At 39.9% G+C, this 21,122-nt stretch overlaps 1 protein-coding gene across 10 annotated transcripts in view; it reads right to left on the reverse strand.

Annotated features, from left to right (window-relative positions):
* The window catches only part of LOC122556666 (CXXC-type zinc finger protein 5), a 39,620-nt gene extending 22,719 nt beyond the window's left edge, over positions 1-16,901 (reverse strand). Inside the window, exons 1-4 of one of the 10 annotated variants that reach the window (XM_043703664.2) lie at positions 12,673-16,901; positions 4,075-4,196; positions 3,739-3,940; positions 2,388-2,585 (exon numbers count right to left, since the gene is read on the reverse strand). The gene's annotated coding sequence lies outside the window, so the exon portion shown is untranslated. Of the gene's footprint in view, positions 1-183; positions 296-2,387; positions 2,586-3,678; positions 3,941-4,074; positions 4,197-11,357 lie in introns of those variants that run through there. The other 9 variants (XM_043703668.2, XM_043703666.2, XM_043703662.2 and 6 more) reach the window with 9 other exon arrangements.
* Between the last annotated feature and the right edge of the window lie 4,221 nt (positions 16,902-21,122).

The following is a 21,122-nucleotide window of genomic DNA, read 5'->3' on the forward strand; positions in this document are numbered from 1 at the left end:
ATATTCTTATTGACAAAGCATGGAGAAAAAATAAACAAGGATGCAACTCCTTTGATCTCCATTACATAATAGCTGGAATTGAAAGCCAATCTCATTAACAGCAGCCATGAAACCACTGCTATTGCTGTAAAGACTTATCTGGTTCATTACTGTCCTTTATGAAATGCAATTTGCTATCCTTACCTGGTCTGACCTATATGTGACTCCAGATCCACAGTAATGGTGCTGACTGTTAAATGTCCTCCAAAATGGCTTACCAAGCCACTCAGTTCAAGGATAATTAGGGGTGAGCAATAAATGCTGGTCTTGCCAGTGACACACCCACACACACACATATCCAATGAAATCAGTCAACATGGAATCCTGATCAGTACAGGAACTACATGAAAGTTAATAAATTTGGACAAGATGTCATATTTCAATTTTTATGTGATATGTTAGAATTTTGAATTTTTCTCCAGTAGAACAGGGTATAAAAAAAAACTAGGGTAGCTTTTTAGCAAGGTTGACAATTCTACATTACTGTATTGAAATCTACAGAATAATATCAGTCAACCAGTGTCTATTTAAAAGGCCTAACAAACATTCACACTATATTTTTAGTAACTGAATGAGAATAATCATTCATTTTGCTTAAGGTGAGTTTTATTTTGTTTAAGCAACGAGTAAGTAACAAACAAATGTTACTCAAAATAATCCCAAGTGTCAGTGGTAACTTCCATGCAGTAGGATAACTTCTAAAACGCTGGCAGCTGCATTATTTTTTAAACTTGCAATCTTTCCCATGGGAAGTCTTCATTAAAATTATTATTCTTTCTCCCGAAAATTCATCTGAAGATTGACAAATTTGTAATATGCTAACATATTCAAACAACCTGTCCATGATTTGAATAAAAACAATATATTTTATCTTTAACAGATGAAAAACGTATTTTTAAGATTCAATTACTGCCTTGATAGAGAGTTTTCTGATGACTGTCTGGAAGTTTTTATTTAATGGTTAAACCACAGTTTGGATAATATAATGAATATATTAAAATATGAGGCTGTGGCTCTACAGTTAGGGTATGAAGCTTATATAAACAAATTCAAACATTTAGCAGTTATATAAGTCACTGCACTTTTAAAATTTGCTACACCACTCTTGATGGTTGCAAAATTTCAAAATATATTTCTCTGCACATCAATAATGCTCGAGTGTTCTATTCTGTTCAAATAAAAAGCACTGAATAGGAAAGTAACTGAATAGTGATTGAAACTACTGCCATCAAATGATGTGCTGGTTTTCCATCACCAGCATGTTTCACCCATGCAGTAGGAGGGTGGTCCCCAGAACATTCCTAATCTGGCAATAATTGCAGTTATGCTCATCTGAAAGCTCATTCAGGACAGTTTTCAGATGTTGATAGCAGCTGTCTGCTCGGGCAGACTATGTAAATGAAGCCAGACAAACAGTGGGGAGCCAGTTATAGCAAGCTCTGAGAATCAGGTGAAAGCTGGAATGGTAGAAAGGCAGATTTAGTATTGGCACAGTGCAGGAAGAGTCATCAGAAAGCACTTGGGCAGTGCATGAGATTGTTGCTGGGCTGGAACCACGGTGGCATAAGAGGAGGGGGCAAGGCTTTCAAACATAACTGAGAGGCCACCCAGACAAAAAGAAAACAGCAGCTGCCAAATAGATGTGCCACTCTCTAACTTTGATAAGAAGCAACATCCTCCTGGGCATCATGCAGGTAGATAAGAATGACAGGGGATAGGAAGGCAAAGAGGACCATTCCTCAGCATCAGATAGGAAGTTGAAGACAGAGATACATGCAGAAAACCAAAAAAAAACACAGCACTGCAGGACACTTCAACGCTCCAGGCAGATAGTCACAGAAATGTGTTCCCTTATTGTGGAAAACCTCACACCTAACAGCACTGCTTGCTCTGCACTGGAAGCTGCCAGTCACTGTGGCCAGTAACCTCATCTGGTCTGGCTCCTTCCAAGGATCAGCTGCAGATCTCATAAATGCCCGTTTGTCTTAAGAAATCTGAGCAGTACATACAATTCCAGACAACTGGACCTCAAAACCAAATCGGTCAGTGCGTTCTGTTTCCATCTCTGAATTCCCCCAGATGCAGAACTGTATCAATTGCACCGAAGTAACCATTAAGACACTATCTGAATGTCTGATGAGATTCATCAATAGAAGGTCTTCTACTGTCTCAATGTTGAAGCGGTCTGTGACCACAACAAGAGTTTCCTGTGTCTGAGTGTTCACCTTTCTGACTGCAGCCATGATCACTTCACTCAATGGCAGCCCAAGGTGCTCTAGTTCTTTATTCAACCCCAAAAACACAACTGATAGATTTAGGAGATATCTGTTAAAGAGATGATTACTCACCCCTCTTCGAGAACTCAAAACTGAGATGTTAAAAGTCATCATCTCAAAAGCATTAACCAGTAGGCCATGTGGATTCTAAAGGTGTGGTCTCAGTGCCTGGACTGGTCAGATGGTACCTGACAGTACACTCCTGTAAAGCCCTCATGTACAGTGGTGATTTGCTGAGCTCCCCAAACATAGCTCTCCAGATTGAAGACACTGAAACATTCAAAGGACACAGCTCATTGATGGAAGGATGAGGAGAAGGAAGAAATTTCCTGACTGCACAGGAAAGTAAACAAGGTTTGAGAGTGATATCAGGACAACATTAGCATTCAGGATCATCTGATCCAGGCACATGTCAGCCGAGACCCCTCCAACCCAAACATTGGATGGAACTCACTTTAAGATGCCTATGAGAACATATCTGCAAGAAACTTTAACTCCTACCAACAATGATTAAAACACATCTGTCCAGAAGTTTCAATGTCACTAATCACAGACCCTTATCCCTCCTTCAACGTAACATCATTAATAAAAGGCTCACACACATTTGGCTTCATGTGTCAATATTTACACGTTGTTCAAAAAGGCAAACACTGCACAATAACCCACTTGGTGCTCTGCAATATATACTGGTCTCTGCTTTCAGCACCTTCTCTGCAGTGTTCCCAGTTTTGCACTAGATCTGGTGGGCTCATCCAGCTCACTGATTTTTTCAATTGGCTGAAACACATGTGGCAGTCATTCCCAATGTGGACCTCGCAGTGTGGAAGGAGAATTTGAATGAATGCACTTCTCTTGTGTACTGCACTGACATGACTGCAGGGAGAAGTGGATACTCCATCAGAGGACCCAAGGGGGCCAATGATGATTGTGCCCCATGAGGATGGCACTCTCATTCTCCTCAGTGACAGCCTCAGCTCTTGGCTAGCACTCCAGACTACCACAGAAGAGCACCAGCTGAGGTACAAGTGGCATTTCCTCCAAGTATCTCTCCACCATTAGAACCACAGACCAATCAGAGCCTAAGCATGGCATACGAACATCAATGCACCAGTTCCTGCATGCACTGCACATGCTGCCACACATGATTTCCCCATGAAATTGGTCACTCTTTCCATGAAGAGTTAATACAGTCAAATCCCATTGGCTACAATGGCACACATGAGCTGGATCGATTCCTCAACACTGAGTCCATGTCTGCTCACTGCCATTGGGACGTCTAACCTGTAGGAGTACCTTTCTTACAGCTAATCTAACTGTAGCATCCTTTCCAACTCCCTGTGTCATGCATCTGCATTCAGCTGACCAGAGCTTTGTTTGTCCTCGATCCTCCAAAGGGGGCACTGCCCATTGCTGCCACTTTTACCTTTTCCTGCTCATCCATGAAGTGCTCACTCATCACCCAGCGCCATGTTATGTAATCACATATAAGGACCTCCAAAGAGCCAGAACCTGCACAGGTGGAGGGTGCACTTTTGAGATGAGTTAGTGCTTAGACTGAGCTCTACTCTGGCATTGGCTGTCCCAGACTTGGTGAAGGAGTCTGCTGTGGCACCTCAGGTCAGAACCTACGGGAGACACAAGAAACCATGAGAGCTAGCCTTCAAGAACAGAAGCTCTGCACAGTGCATATTTCCCAATACATACTTGTCAGGTGGACAAATGATATAATGCACCACTTAATGAGGAAAGCCCTTCTCACCTTCCCCAACTTGTTCTTCGCCAGCAGCCCTAGCATCTCCATTGTTCCCTTTTCCAGTTGACAGCCAGGGAATATTTCTGCCCACCTGGGCCCACTCATGGATATTATGTGCCAATTTTCTCCTATAAGAACAAAAGAGAAAGAGATAAGGCATTGCTGGCCTCTCTGGCCAATGCCAACAGCTCATACAGATGAGAAGTTGCAAATATCAATGCTGGTAGGATCTCAGCAGCATGAAGGTTCTGAGCTTTGTTTATATGGTAAGGGCTCTTGCACATACCTCCCATGTTCAGGAGCTGCATTAGATCTCAGGCTCCTGACTGTCTACAGGAGGGTGTCTGCAAAGTTTGTCCTGAACGTTCAGTGCCAGAACGAATAAAGATATTGAACCTCTTCCTGCAACTGATTCAGTTCCTGTGCACCACAGATGGTCTGCTAACTGCGGCAGCAGCCTCCATCCGGCCTGCTGGGTCTAAGAGGGCTAATCTCCTCCTACCACCTGCTGCTCCTTCACTGAAGAGATCACATAGGTCTGAAAACATAGAAAATAGGAGCAGCCCTTTGAGCCTGCTCAGCCATTCAGTATGGTATTGGCTGGTCATCCAACTTGGTACCCTTTCCTTGTTCTCTCCTCAATAATCTTGGATCCTTTTAGCCCCAAGAACTATCAATAGTTCCTCTATAACATGCGTTTCATCAGCACAAATTAGCTATAATGTGATACATAAACTGTGGACGTTGTTTGTATAATGCAAATTTTCTGAACAGGTGTACTGGGTTTTCCATAACGCAACCTTCCACAGTGTGATTTCAGTCGTGGTTTCACATAGCATGATTTTCTATAGCAGGAGATTGCAGAGGAACATAACTGTCACATTATAGAAGAATGACCTGTATGCCTAACCCCTTCTGGAAAACAAAATATTTTGGCCTCAACCACCTTCTGTGGCAGAGAATTCTACAGGTTCACCACTCTCTGGGTGAAAGAATATTTCATTCTCAGTCCTAATTAGCTTACAAAAGTATCGTTAAACTATGACCCCTGGTTCCAGACTCCCTGGTCATCGGGAACACACTTCCTGTGCTTACCCTGTCCAGTTCTGTTAGAATTTTAGACGTAGTTATGAAATCACAACTTCCTGTAAATACAGGCCTAACTGATTCAGTCTCTCTTCATATGTCAGTCCTGCTATCCCAGGAAATGGTCTATTGCACTCCCTCCACAGTTAGAACATTTTTTCCTCAGAGAAACAGGCCAAAACTGCACAGTGCTCCAGGTGTAGTTTCACGAAGACCCTGTACAAGACATGTCAGCTCCTGTAGCTGAATTCTCTTGCTATGAAAGCCAACATATCATCTACCTTCTTCACTGCCTGCCACATCTGCAATATTACTTACAGCAACTGGTGTACAAAGACACCCAGGTTTCATGGCACCTCCCATTTTCCCAATCTATCGCCATTCTGATAAGAATCTGCCTTCCTGTATTTGCTATTGAAGTGGATAATCTCATATTTATCTGCAGTAGACTTCATCTGTCATGCATTTGCCTATTTAGTCGATTTGTCCAAATCACACTGAAGCATCTCTGCATCCTCCTTACAGTTCACCCTCCCACCTTGTATTGTGTCATTTACAAAGTTAAGGGTTGTTACATTTAGTTCCTTCATCTAAATCATTACTGTATATTGTGAATTATTGGGGGTCTAATCACTAATTCCTGCAGTACCTCACTAGTCACTGCCTGCCACTCGGAATATTACCAGTTTATTTCCACTCTGTTTCCTCTTTACCATTAGTTCTCTATCCATTCAGTACACAACCCCCAGTCCCATGTGCTTTAATTTTACATGCTAATGTCTAATGTGGGTTCTTATCAAAAGCCTTCTAAAAGCTCTGAGAAGTCATATCCACTGGTTTCTCCTTCTGCATTAGTTACATCCTTGAACAATTCCAGCACATTTATCAAACATGATTTCCCTTTCATAAATCCATGCTGAGCCTGTCCAATCCTGTCACCGTATTCCAAGTAGTCTGCTATCAAATCTTTTATAATGAAGTCTAATATTGTCCCCACTACTGATGTCAGATTAACTGGTCTAAAAACTTTGTTTTCCCTCTACCTCCTTCTTTTAAACAGTGGGGTTACATTAACCACTGCGTGATCCATGAAAACTGTTCCAAAGTCTAGAGAATCTTGTGGATGACCATGGATGCAATCTATGTCCACAAAGTGAGGACTAGTTCTAGCTTGAGTTCCAAGTATCCATCAGTGCTGCCCCATTTTAACCCATCAAATAATGGATTGAAATGGCAGCCACAAGGGTAGCTGCTGGAGTGAGTTTAAATAAGGATAGCACTCTTTCAAACTCACTCACACTTCCTGTAGCCACTCACATGCCACCAATCCCACTCTCTATAAAATCAGGGGTTTTCACTATCTCCACCCAGAGGCTCGATCAGGTCCAGGTCAGGAAACAATACGATCATGCTGAAAGGAAAATCCTGCCTCCATTTGTTCTATTCTTTTTATATGCATAAAGCAACATTCTAATTTTCTGCTTAATTGAGCATTAGGTGAGAAAGTTTTGAGCCACGATAATAATTGTTCCACTTGTCTACTAAGTTGGACCAGAACAATATTTATTTTCTATTAACTTGCATACATATTTCTCTGCTGTGTTCTGGGATTTGCCAGTTTAAATCATGGTGGATTTTTCCTTTTTGTTAACACAGACAATACTCAATTTTCTCTTTAAGTTCTCTACTGAAGAAGAACAAGCACCAACCTGAACACCAAAGATGTTATTAGCTCCGCCCAAACACTTTAAGAACACATTTCCCTCCATAAAATAAACTATTTTGTGAGTCTTACTGTGAAGTTGGCATGGTTGAGTAAAAGGAACGATTTTCTTCACAAGCTCCACATAAAAATTGCACCATAGTCTCAGTTGGTTAAAGGAGTAAATTGTCTTAAAGAACAGCATTGGTTGAACTAGCCAATCTGTGCCTGATTGGTTACAGGAGGAATCACAATTCAGTTAAGGAGATTAAAGTCAGCAATCAAGAGCAGAAATCTTGCTATCATTTTTCTCTGGTTAAGAATGTGAATGTGGGCATTGATTGAGGTTGGATTCAGGTCTTCTGTAGATGTCCCATGGTGGAACATTCCCTGCAACAACTATAATCTAGGTTTACATTTAAAAAAAAAACACACTTAGGTAAAGGACTGAGATCTACAGAATCACTCATTGCAGAAATTAATGTCTTCAAAAGAGGAAAAGAGGAATAAATTGTCTACTGTGCTAACAGTATTAACAATGGATAAACGGACAACATACGCAACCTGGACAGCTAATTAGGTATCTACAAACATCAGGAATAGGTTTTTTCTGTAATGTTTAATTACTTCAGTCAGGACAAACAAACAAAGCAAAACTAAGCATATTCTGCAAAAGGTCTTGTGCCTACCATGTACTCAATACACATAATTTTATTTTCTGACTTCAGACAACACACTAAATACATATAAAACAAGTCATGTCATGAGACAAGAAGTGAAGATGCAATAGCCAATGACCCATACAGGTTGGACCAGTGAAAAATAAAAGATTATGAAAAAATCTCTGAGCTGTCACCCAAGTCTTGGCTGAAGAACAGAGGCAACTGACTGAAGAAAATGATTTTTCCTCAGATGTAAATTGGTTTTACATTTTCCCAACTTCTATTGATTAAAGAAATTATCTGGCAAGATTTGATTTCCATGTTTAATGCAGAAAATCTAGAACTGAATCAAAGTGTAAAGTTATGACAAAAGTAAAAAGACACAATGTTTGAAGTCTGAAATAAGATCAGAAAATGCTCAAATAGTCAAACAATCTGGCAGTATTTGTAGAGGGAGAAACTGAAATAATGGATGCAACTGCCTGCTGCTTTTAGAAGGACAAGTAAGGGAATTTAATTGGTTAGCAGGTAAAAGTTGGGGCAAAGTCTTGCTGTTAAGTTTTCAACAACTTTTAGGCTGGACAGCTTTCCTGATCTTCAAAATTGGGTTGCTGTTTTCCATTTATTAACATATCATTAATACATTGGCAGCCACCTGGGATTACATTTAAGATTGTAATTTTGTCAGGCAAAAATGGAACATATGTGTTAACAGGCCTGACTAATATGATGACATGGGCCTGGAGGGGTAGACTTCTCTCCCCAAGCTGTAGTGAAGACAAACTTCCTCAGCAACTTGGCTCCTTCAGAACCAAGGCACTTCTTTACATAAGCACACACAATGTAGGGGGTGAAGACTCACTGAGTAAACAAGTCTGCTGAAGCGAGGGAGCTACACTGGATGGTACTCTCTCACCTGACCAGGGTAGGCAAGCAGGGCTGAAGTCAAAAAGGAACTCAAATAAAAACATCACCTTAGCATTTCACTACAAGTTTGCATGGACTATCAGGTGTAGACCCTCTCAGAGTTGTGTAAAAATAGGAGTTACATACTTACTGATCTCCTCATGTTAAAAGAACAACTGATTCATATATTTAACTAAAATGTTTCCTTGCCTACAAGCTGCACCTACGCTTTATTTTAAACAGTTATTTTACCAGTGTACAAATATTTTAATGTTGCAATAATCATACATCAGGTCATGTGTTGCTATTTCAACATGTTTATTTCTGTAATAGTATCTTTTCAATTCACAATATTTATAATTACATATTAATTAACAAGTACTAATTACCAAAAAAATCTGTCATATACTTTTGACTGTAAACCATTACCTGCAGGTTACTCCGTTTATGTTGTAAACACAAAGTCAGTATTATATAAATAACTCTAAGCTTAAAAATAACAGCCTAGGATTTTCAATTTCTTCCTCACTAATGAGCTCTATGAATAAACAAAAATGTTGACAGTTTTAAGAGAAACTTTATCTGTGGCACTTGGAATATTGATACATTTCTGAACAGATAGATTGCACTGTTAAAATATACTAATTTTAACAAAATAGTGTTAACAAAGTCATTGTCGTCAATAAGAAAAGGGCAACATGCATGTGATAAATAAATGAGAAAATACTGTATTATCGGCACACTGTTGATAATTCCTAGATTTAATGATTGGAAAAACTGTTTTCTCTTCTACCTTCAAACATTTTCTAAGTAACAATTACAGACATTTAAGGGAATCAAGAGTTAACACTTTTAAAATATTTTTTACCAATAAAAATTCTCTCTACTTTTACCAAAACACTTAAATTAATAATATTCCTAACAAATTCCAGCAAACATTAGGCATTTGAGAAACACAATCAAAATTAATTTCAAATTGTGTCTGTATTTCAAAGTAATCTTCAGTACTTAATAAATGAATAACAGTTCAAATAAAGGCAAGGAGAAAAAAAAAGCTGTTATAATGCTTCTTCTGACAGTGTATTGGGTTTCATACTGAAACTGCTACCACAGTCAAGGAGGGGCGACTGCATCTAGCAAGGGAGGAGGACTATTAGGGAAGTGTACTACTTAAATCATTAGACATGTACCTCTTCCACTAGAGACGTTCTTTATTTTCATTCAGATACTTGATCATACACTTTCCAAAAACGCTTCACAATACAGCTATTTGTCTTCAGCAATATTATCTGCTTGATATCTCTGCCTAAACATATTCCTTGTTTCTTTAAAAATACTCATTTGAAAGGGCCAAAAGTGGAGCCACTAATGTTAAGTGGTAATTAAGTATCCTTGTCATGTAAGGCCCATAACAAATCTCTAGAAATAGGAAAAAAGCCTCATCCAGTATTAGCACTGAACTACCAGAATCATTAGCCCCGAGTCCTGTGAAAAAACATGAGAGGTAAGAGTCCTCCTTACGTTCCTTCTGCTGCAGACCGAACTAATCAGTGGTGGAGATCAGTGAAGGCTGAATCACAGCTATTGGGAGAGACGTCTGTGCAGTCACAGTAAAGTGAAGTGTATATAAAGGATAGATGGTATGTAAAAATCAATGCAAACTAAAAGATTGCAGCAATATATTTTATTTACAAGTATAATTAATTAGACACTATAAATGTGATCTTAATTGATATGAACTAAATACATGTGTGGACTGTTCATCTCCCAGTATAAAAAAAGGTTAAGATTACATTACATGTTTCCAATTGACCAAACAAAACCTTTTATCTTAAAATTAAACTTATAACCCAAAAATCGAATGATTACCCATTCTGGCTAGCCACTCCTTGGAACATTGAAATGTAAGGATTTAGTACAGAGCAAAAGCAGGTTCCACTAATCACACTATATGTAGTTATTCAACAAGCATATGCCCACTACAGAACAGCAGCATAAGGTTCTCCAGATAACTAAAGACCAGACATTGATGCATAGTTTTGAGATGAGTTCTAAAGACTATTATTACTGTTACTGAAATGAACAGGGCATAATCAATTGTCCTGTTGCTTAAAGACAATGGGAATATCTTAGTTTTGGTGGTGAAGGTCAAACTCTTTTTGATTGAAATCGATGGAAGGGAAAATTGGGAATTGCACATATGAAACATTTGATCCACTATTGCCAGGCTTCATTCCCCTCCACAGAGGTGTTGCTTTGTTTTTTTGCCATGTATTCTTTGCCTTTACATGCGAAGGAATTACTCATGTGAGCCAAAATTAACACTTCCAGATGCAAAAATCTGAACTGCAATATATTTTATTGAGATACAAAAACATTCATTACAATTTGTTCCCAAGTTTCTCCCTTCCTGAAGGCAATGGCTCACATTGAGGAGCACATGGGCCCCAACTGTCTTCCGAAACCTCAGCCAAATAAATACTCTTCACCTACCACTAGATGTTGATAAGCCATACTATCACTGGATAAAGGATACCATCAAGTGTGCTTCTATTCCCTCTTGGTATTATCGAATGTTTTATGAAGTACGTAACTATCTGGCAGATAAAGAAATGGGGACTCTCCTTTTTCTCTCTTTTTTTCTCCTTCCCAGAGGACAATAATGACACTCCTACTGGGCCAACTGATAACAACTAAGCAGACCAGCATTCCAGTCATACCTTTCTTGTCTGCTCAATGGACTATGAAGCATAACTACTTTCTCACGCACTGAAGACTGTCATAAATCAGTACTTTATAACATGCTTTCTTTTTTGATGTTACACTATGTAATAACTAATGGTAAATTTTCAACATATATATGATACCCGGCATGACTTAAAACAGTTATATTTAATATCCTAATTGGTTCTAAAATAATCCAGGTAACTCACCAAAATATGTATTAACATCATCATGTAGGATCTCAATTTTGACTTTTGTATTAACTTTTTTTTTGCTTTATGAACCAGGAAAAATAAGTATTTTTTTTGCACCTAATTACTTGGTAAACCCCTGCACTTTACCAACTGTTCGCACCGACCAACTGTTTCAATGTACCGTGATATCCACCTCATTATCTTGCAGATCTTAACATGTTGCCAATTGTTCGCACCTAACAACTGCTCCATACAATCGTGATTCAAGGACCCAAAAAAGCCACTAAGACCGGTCAGAAATTCTACCCATTTCTGTTTCCAAGAATGAGGTGTTATATAAAATATTGCTCAGAAATATGGGATAAATATCCATTGCATTCTGATCCTATTTTCCTTATTCCAAAATTTTCTTCAAGCGTTTCATGCTAACTTCACATGATCGCTGCTATAGCACTCGATCCACATAAAGGTTGTCCATTAAAAAGGAAGCCGAGAACATTTTGCATAACCACTAGGCAAGCTCTGCTTTGATCCCGCGCACTGTTCATGTTCAGCAAACTACCGGCTAATTTATTTATCCCGTAGAACTGAACCACAACAGCATTCCAACAACTAGTTTCAGAAAGACATGGTGATTCTGGCGAAGAAAATAAAACGAGCACGGAGACTTTTTTCCCCCCATTGACAAAACCCGCAACTTCTTGATTAACACGGATTTGAAAGGAAAGCCTCGCTTAACAGAAGGTGGAGCTGGAAAACACTGCCCTCGATAAACTCTACGGGGGTAGAAAATAAAAGAAAAAAAAGAGACGAAGTGAAAAAGAAGCAGATGCAAACATTGTTTTTTTTTAAATCTGTAAACACACCTTCGTCAGACTAAACGAGTTACAAGCTTAGCAGAGTGCACATTTTCACATCAAATACTTTCTTTTTTTTTGCTTAATTTCCAACAATGAGCTGAAACCCGTATGTTTACAGCGACCACCGCCACGATACAACCAATATCCGCTAGAAAACAACTACTTTCCTTCCCCACCGGCCATCCAAAAAATTGCATTTTTTTTTGCCTCTGATCCACCACAGCGCACTAAGATTTCAGCAATGATAACATCTGCATATTTGCAAACACAGGCCCTTTTTTTTTATTCCCCCGCACCTACCAAAGGCAGATCCAACAGAGGGAGGGATGTGCTGAAGCAGCCAGTGTCTAACAGCTGCAGCACTGAGGATCAAACAAACCCAGAGACCCAGATCACAATCACACTTTAAAGCAGCAACAACAATCCCGTGCAAAACTCTGCAACAAGGTAACGGTCTTGCAAAAACTCACTCAATAACACAAAGTGAGAAGACTACAACCTTCCGATTCCTGCAAGCCTTCCTCTACATCCCAGATCGCTCTGGAAGTACATGCAAATACATTTCATACAATTTTGGAGCTTGCCACAAAAACCGAAGTGGATCTCCGTGAACCGAAGACCCAACCTTTTGAACTGACACGTAATCCGACGCAGCCAGTGGAAACAATTTTACTCGGTTCGAACCGCGCCTCCAAACATGTAATTCAGTTTTGCAGAATCGCTCAAATGTTTAAACAAAAAAAAAACTAGCGGGAGAAGTTTGTCCAGAAATGAGTTTTTTTTTCCCTGATTTTAAGAAACACCATCTTTGGGAACATTTCATTCCATCAATCTGTTTAGCAGGAAGGCCAGTGAAGCATTCCCAGTGTGTGGAAAGCGTGGCTCGGAGTTCAGGAGAACAGTTGAAGCGTTTCTGATCCTTAATGCAGATTACCAGTCCACCTTTTCGATGTGCTTCTCCTCGCATTTGGCACACTGCCAAGTGAAGTGTGTGGAAACGACGCTGCCAGAGCGGCAGAGATTTTCTTTAATTTCATTTCTCCCCATCCTGGCGAGCCGGAGACACGCTGACATTGGTTGGAAACTGGAGCAGCTCGTCAGGGACAATCAATGAGCATCGATCGGGCTGAGCCTCTGCAATGAGCAAACAACACATCAACACACAGCCACCACACACTGACTGCCTTCATCTTTCGTTTCACAGTCGGACTGTCGAAGCCTTTTTTTTCTCCCTCACACAGACGCGCTCTGCATTCTCACTTCAGGCAGTCTCCATATTTTCCGTGATGAAGTCCAGTTGCACACAGTTTATTTTAAGATATCCCCTCATGCCCCGTTATTACAGGGGGCTTTGTTGTTAGTGACAATATCTGAATGAACAGTCGATTCGGAATTTACAATCACGTGCATAGAGGAGAATTAGGCACGGTCATCCTGCTAATGTGGGCACATTGATTCAACAAAGCTTGAACAGTATTGTTAATATTACAACTAATGGCAGGAAACCATGGGCTAAAGTTTTACCCACTTCATTTTACTTGAAGAAAATAATTCGTTAACATTTTTTAAAAAATGATTCTCATATTTTGTTGAGGTGTTTGGTAAGGTCACCATGGTCCATTGATTTTCCCATGACATTCTGGATAACCGCTCTGTGTTCTGGATAATCATTGCTTCAAGGTGTCAGCAAATGTAATATATAACCAGGCTGAATGAGGCTTCTTGAATATTGCTGTTGGGTGATTTGACCTGCTGAAGGGCTTTTTGTCACTCAATTAAGATATTACAGTTTTCCATACCAATGGAATTCTCTTCCATAATTTTCAGTTCAAAAGAAAATTTATGATAGTGCTTTGTTTTCCCTTTGCAATCATTTGGGCAAATGAATACTTAGTGGGGTTAGGGCGTTGGATAGTTATTTTCTAATCTCAGAGAATCTGAGGGATATGTAGGAGCACTGGTTAACAAAATATATTCGTTTAATCCTTGATGCTAACATAAAAATCGAAATATTTAACCTGATACAAATTAAGAGTTTACAAAGTACTTACTAATGCCATGTGTTCTTTGTGCAGAATATGGCAAAATGCACTCTGGAAATGTTTCCCGCACAAAGTACCTATATACTTTATGAGAAACCCACCTTATTTATGCCATAGGAATATGTTTATCCTACTCACCGGAAAGCACTTCAAATGCTCAGCAAGTATAAAAATTGACACAGCGTGAAAGTTCCATTCCATTATGTTGGATCGTTGTTCTATGAGTGGATTTGTTTTGTACTTCATATTTATATTTCTCATTCATTTTGTGCTCTTTGCTGTTTAGTTATTTCCACCACATTATTAAACGCACAATTTCCTATAGTTAAGCACCATTGGCTGGCATTGCAAATTTTCCTTCCAATTTGAAGATGTATTTGCCCATTTTTGGACAAGTTGGAGGGAAAGGTATGCACATATGACATGCCAGGCAAATGTGTTTTCAATTTAGATATTCGCTTAAGACTCACCTTTATACCTCCAGAGTTTTGACATCCTGGAATAAATAGGGGATGTGTATCAGTGGATGTGTACTGAGGCAAAGAATTGTCCCTATTTATGTTCAAACACATTTGTAATGGCAATGATTACTTATCGAAACTGCCGCTGAACTTTACATAGCCCTTGTTCATTCTGTAAATCACTCGTGGACAAAGATTACTATCTAGTTCAGAAAATAAAAGTGGACTGAACGTTCATGCCACTCTAAGGCAGTATCGCAAAATCTCTGCAAGATCTTCAGGGTTGCAGTGCACAGTTGAGTCATTCAGGTACAAATACCTTAGTGGATAGTTACATTTGGTGAAAATGTGAATATGCTGAGAAGGTAGTTTCAATTCAGCAATTCAAACTGGGCTGGCAGGTTGCTTGCACGTGATCTCCTTGAGAGAGAAAAGTTACCTATTAACGTATGGTAACTGCTTGATTAGAATAATATTTCAATTTTGTTTTAACAAAATATCCTCAAGTTTTGAAGGCTTCCCAAGACACTGAAGACAAGATGAGAGCACTGGCAAGTAGTATATAGGGGCCAATCAATCTCAAAAATATAACACTACATGCATAGACTCACAGCTGTGTTCTTACTATATAGTAGGAAAATCTTCATCCAATTAAGGAATTTGCAGGCCTACATGAACACAGTGAGGCGATATGCCTGATTAGATGCTCTACAGAGACCTGGCATGAATTCAATGGACTGAATAGGCTCCTTCTGGTGTTGTGTGGTATGAACTTAATTAATGGGGCAAGCTGATACCAGAATCTTGATAGAGCAAGCCATTGGCACTCTGAAGTAAAAATTTAGATTCTTGGAATGAACTGAGGGTATACCATAGGACAGATTGACTAAAGTGTCCAAATTGATTGTTATGCTTGCTGTAAATGAGGTCTTGCCATGACATTGGTAGAAAAAGCCACATGCAGAATCAGCCTAAGGCAGCAGCCAACAGAGGCAGGAGGAAAGGTAAGCGGCAGAGGGAGAGTGGGGAAACAACAAAAGTGGTGGAGGAGGGGATCAGGCAGGGGTTGCGGATTCCTCCATAGTTGGACAGTTGTCTCCAAACTTATTGAAAAGTCACTGCTGATGCTGACCTACCAACTTGAGGGCAAGTCTGTGACCTCAAAAGCTCTGGGGTCAACAGCTGCTAAAGCCCTTAAGCTAATTCTCTGTCCAAAAGACTTCACCTTTTAATTCCCCTTGCTCCTCTCAGTTGTACTTTACCAGCTGCAACACACAAAGTGCTCCTCCCTTCCCAGTTAAAGATAATCAAACAGTGTGATGAGGTATGTTACTGATACTATCTATTTGGCTTATCTCCTCCTTCAGTAAAGTTGTTGTATTACAGTTTCTATTTGTATGTTACAAAATGAATGAGCAAATGAATAAAGAAGTAAAGAATGAAAACAAAAGGAAGGTAATTACCATAATTGTGAAGGATCATTCCAGTCTCTTGGTCCCCACTCATTGTGCCTTCATACCCTATATTGCCAGCAGTCTTCCTCACAAAGGCTTTGACTTTAATATATTACCTACTTGTACACTCACTGTTGCTGCTTATAGCCATCTGCATGCAGATAGAGTTATGCATCTGTTGGTATGAAAAAATATGTGTAATCCATTTGCCTATATCAGCACCCACCTTCTACATCTTATGCAAGTGCAAATATGTGGCATTCAGATGACCTGTGTGGGCAGAATTCTTGCCAGATTTTGTGGACCACCTATTGCTTTTTCAGATGCAGTCAAAGGCTGTTGAGTGAAATTCTACATGTATGCTTGTATTTGCCTAAAGCTCAGTGAAACGTTTCACAATGGCAATGTAATTTGGTCCCCTTTGTTCACATTTCTGAATAACAGCTTCTGGGGTAACTTGTTTGCACGTATATTAATTTTGTTCTTTGACAATCTTCCTTTCTGGCAATGAAAGATGACTTATGGAACATTTGGCATGTCACCAGAATATTAATTCAACGTTCCTTCTCTATCACAATGAGTAGAATCAGAATTGAGTTTCCCTGATGGCTAACAGGCTGATGATGCTGCCAGTTACAGCAGTGCACACTAGGAAATTTTATATTTCACCCCTGATTTCATTCAGGTCAATAGCTTGAGTCTTACAATTGACCTTTGTGAACTTGGATTAAGAAAAAAATCAGATCACGATAGAAAATAATAGGAAGTGCATATATGTGAGCATAACATGAGAACAGAATCATACTTTGATTAAAAATATTCCTTGATCAAATTGGCTGTGGTTACTGATTGTCAAGTATCTAATGAATGGCTACTTTGGTAAGGTTCTAGACAGCTTATCTACATTGAGCTGACTTCCGATATGAGTTTTCAGAGAAATAATAGGAACGAGAAAATACTGCTCCTCAGTTTGGTCCTCTGTAGACTAGTTAGCCTATAATTTATATTAGATATTATAAATATAAAACTGTTTTAAAATCTGGCAGCAGGAAAACAAACGGGATGGGCTGGTGGAGTTAAATGTATAGAAGGCAAATTGTCAGCTTTATGAGGTTGGGATGAAAGCAAGGAATTAAGATTGAGGTACATTGAAGGCAGATCAAGCTCACCAACAACAAGCAGTGGGAGCCTATTTTTAATTCATTAACATTTCACATGTGCTCATGAAAACATAATATCACCAGATTACATGGCAACTTTGCAAGTAACTCTCCAGTGAACCAAAAACATGTGCTCTCAGATTCATGATTAGAAGGTGGTGGACAGCAAGTGAAATCGTTTGCCTGGTGGATTTGGATTGAGTAGTAGCTGCTTTTCTTTCATGGGAAGCTTCGTTGGACTTTGGGAGAGGAGATATTGATGCATTGATATTGGCTTTTGGCAGTGAAAGTTTGGTTTGCTGGTAGTGGGCAGATGGGTCATGGCAAATCAGTTGAGGCTGAACCATTGCATGTTTTCATATTAGATATGGTCAGATTCGGTTCTTAGAGGTAAAGGGATAAAAGGATGTGATGAGAAGGTTGGAACAGGATACTAAGTTGGATGATCAATCTTGATCATATTGAATGGCAGAGCAGGCCCAAAAGGCAGAATAGCCTATTCCTGCTTCTATATTATATGTTTCAATGTTTTCTATGGAAGATGAATATCTACAGATGGGAAGTAAAACATGATTGGCAGGATTGAGATCCAGGTGAAAGTGAGGACTGCAGATATTGGAGGTCAGAGTCAAGATTAGAGTGGTGCTGGAAAAGCACAGGCAGCATCCGAGGAGTAGGAAAACCGACATTTCGGACAAAAGCCCTTTATCAGGAATGGGGATCCAGGTTACTCGTGAGTTTCTGAGAGTCGGGGATAGCAGAGGGTAGATCAACGATGATGGAAGTTTATTGATAAAGGATGGCACATCAAGGAAATGGGAAGGAAAGCAAGGCCAAAGTGCTGGACACCAATAGGTAATGTTGAAGGCAACTCTCCAGTGAACTAAAGGGGCTGGAAAGAAACATGAGGGTCAATAAAGAGGCTGTTGTAATGAAATTCAAGGTTGATGAAGGGAAGGTCAAAAGTATGTAAAGGAGGGTGCAGACTGATGGCTTCACTCCAGAGTCAATGTGGGAATGCCCAGAGACATAGCGGTGACAACATGAAGATGGCTCTGAAGTACAGGCAAACAGTGGGTGTGTAGGGACCAGGGTGTAGTTGATGCAAAGTATGAGGCTCTCCAAAGGACAAAATGTCTCAGATCAGGAGGGGCACATTATGATTGTGCTTGCCAGACCTTTGTCTTATGTCCACAATTTCCTTTATGCAATCAGGAGTCAGTTACTGAGCATTGCCATTTTATTGAATATACCAGAGATGGAAATAACTGCAAATGTCATGGAGGCTATGTGGTTCAGAATGTCAAGGGATATTGCTACTCACCTTTCTCAGCTGCTTCAGGAGGACCCACCTCTCAGTGGACTGGGAGGTAATCCGATGGCAGTATTTTTAAAAGTCACTGCAGTGGTGAATTTCTACATCACTGGACCACTCCAAGGTTCCAATGGAAACATGGGCACCTCACAGTCAGCCACCCTCAAATACACCAGGAAGGTCACCAAAGTCCATTAGAGGAGTCAATGATTTTGTGTGTTTCATCACAGATCCTGAGAGCCAGACAGCCAAAGCTGGGAGTTTTGCTATCATTGCTGGACCTCCACAGCTATAGGGGACATTTATTTGCCTAAATTCTGGGCTAATAACCCTCTGGCATCATCCATCAGCCTTCATAAGCTGAAAAGGCTTTTAGTCTACTCAAAGTGGGGTGGGTATATGAGCACACTAAATAAATCCTTCAGATGTGTACTGACTTTTCAGGAAGCTGTCAATGACTCTTAGATCCTCAATCACTCACAGATATCAGAATTCAAGTGCATTTGTTCCCCTTCAGCAATTTCTAAAGATGAGATTCGACAGCCTGAGCTGGAATTCTCAGGAGGAGTACTGTAGTATCTGCCATAGAGAGTTTCCATTGTGATCTGCTCTACCCTACACAACCCCAACCCCTCAGCAAAGCAATGAGGAATTTCCAGGGAGGGAGCTGGAGGAGCTAAAGGCCTCGATAAATGAAAAAGGGGAAAAGCTTGATGTTGCTATGAGAATAGATGGTATGGTGAAATCTGGAGGTGCCAGGGTGGTGGGATGATGTGCAAAACAGACCCATAACCCCCGAATCAAGAGTGAAACCCTTGAACAAGCTCTTGATTTCCTCCTCAATGTCGCAGTGGAAGTGCCAGAAATTTTGGCATACTCTTTCCACACCAACCTATAATCACATGACTGCTGGAAGGAAAAAATGCTTCAGGTCCTTATACATTTAGCACAATAAATCATTTCAAAACACTCAACAGGAACATCATCAGAAAAATGTTGATACCAAATCAGGTAGGGACTACTCAGAAAAAATGAACATATGTTTGGTTATAGAGGCTGGTGTTAAGCAACGACCTAAAGAAGGAAAATAAGATTGAGGTTTGGGGGGCTGTAGATGTTTCACAGGTTGGGACTGAGACAACTGAAGGAATGGACACTGATGCTGGGTCAAAGGAAGCTGGAGAAAACTAGCACAAAAAGAAACAAGAATTGGAGATACACAGAGCTCTTGGAAAGCAGTAGCAAGAGTATAAATTACAGTGGAGAAACATGCTGGATGTATTTAAACATAAGAATGAGAATTTTAAATATACAGTATTTAAAAAATTGAATGGCAATATAGGTCATTGACCACAAGGGTAATTGTGAATAGAAACCGCTGCAACTTCAGAAGTGCAGGCTGAGTCTTGGATGAGCACATATTTTTGGAAGGTACAAGATGAGAACCTAGTCAAGAAAGCATTTGAATAGTTTTTAAAGGTAACAAAGACAAAGATGAGGACCTCTGTGGTAGATAAGTTAAAGTGATGATAGCAGGTTATAACAGGCATAGATAATGGTCTTGGTGATGGAGAAGGCTATGTGTTCAGGCATTCTGCTCAAAATAGATATTGAGTTTCTGAATGGAGTAGTCTGATTCAGACTCAGGATGTTTTAAGTGAGGGAAATGTAACAGGTGACCAAGGAATGGAGTTTGTCGCAGAATCTGAACAGAATAGCTTTTGTCTTCTCATATTTAACTGGAGAAAATTTCTGCCACCCCAAATACCAGATAATGGACAACCAGTGTGGCAAATCATAGATAGCGGACATTCCAATCAGGATGGGGTAAGGTAGAAGTGGATGCCACTAGCCCTCCCATTCTTAAGGAAGAAAAGAATTGGTTACATATTTGAATTGTTTTTCAAATGTTGCTTGACAGACTATGGGGCAAAATACATTGTGCCCACCAGGTGATACCAGTGTGGAATTACTCTACCAGGTTGTAATGGTTTCCAAGTGAAAACTGAAGTGGTAAGAATAATAGGCAGACAGCCTGTTGTAGGTGGTCACCAGCTGCTCCTTCTGCTGCCAACAGATAGAATCAGCAGGGTTTCCACTCCAGTCTAGAGATGTGCTGAAATAAAGGCTGAAAGTTCTGGTCTTCTCTCAGCAGTTAGGACCCATCTCATTCTTCATGAAAGAATTTAAATGAGTAAGTGTATGCTTCTATTATAGAGTTTTGCGGATGTGTAAGGCAGCTGAGAAGGAGAAGCGGAGATGATAATATGTACAAGAAGTGCTTTCACTGTGGAATATGAAAGCAATCAACAAATGATTGACTTTTTTTGTGGTAGCTACCAGGCACAGACAGAATTCTGGCTGTGCTTGGTGTACATGCAGCAGCAACAGGCAAGTATGTGATTCAATGAGGAGAGAAGCTGCAACATTCCGTTGAGGTGGAGGCGTACGCCAGAATTCTGCACTTTTTGGTTCTGCCTGATATTAC

This window comes from Chiloscyllium plagiosum, unplaced genomic scaffold, assembly GCF_037043375.1.
Source record: "Chiloscyllium plagiosum isolate Xiang-an unplaced genomic scaffold, Cpla_swu_hap1 HiC_scaffold_16, whole genome shotgun sequence".
Taxonomy (NCBI): domain Eukaryota; kingdom Metazoa; phylum Chordata; class Chondrichthyes; order Orectolobiformes; family Hemiscylliidae; genus Chiloscyllium; species Chiloscyllium plagiosum.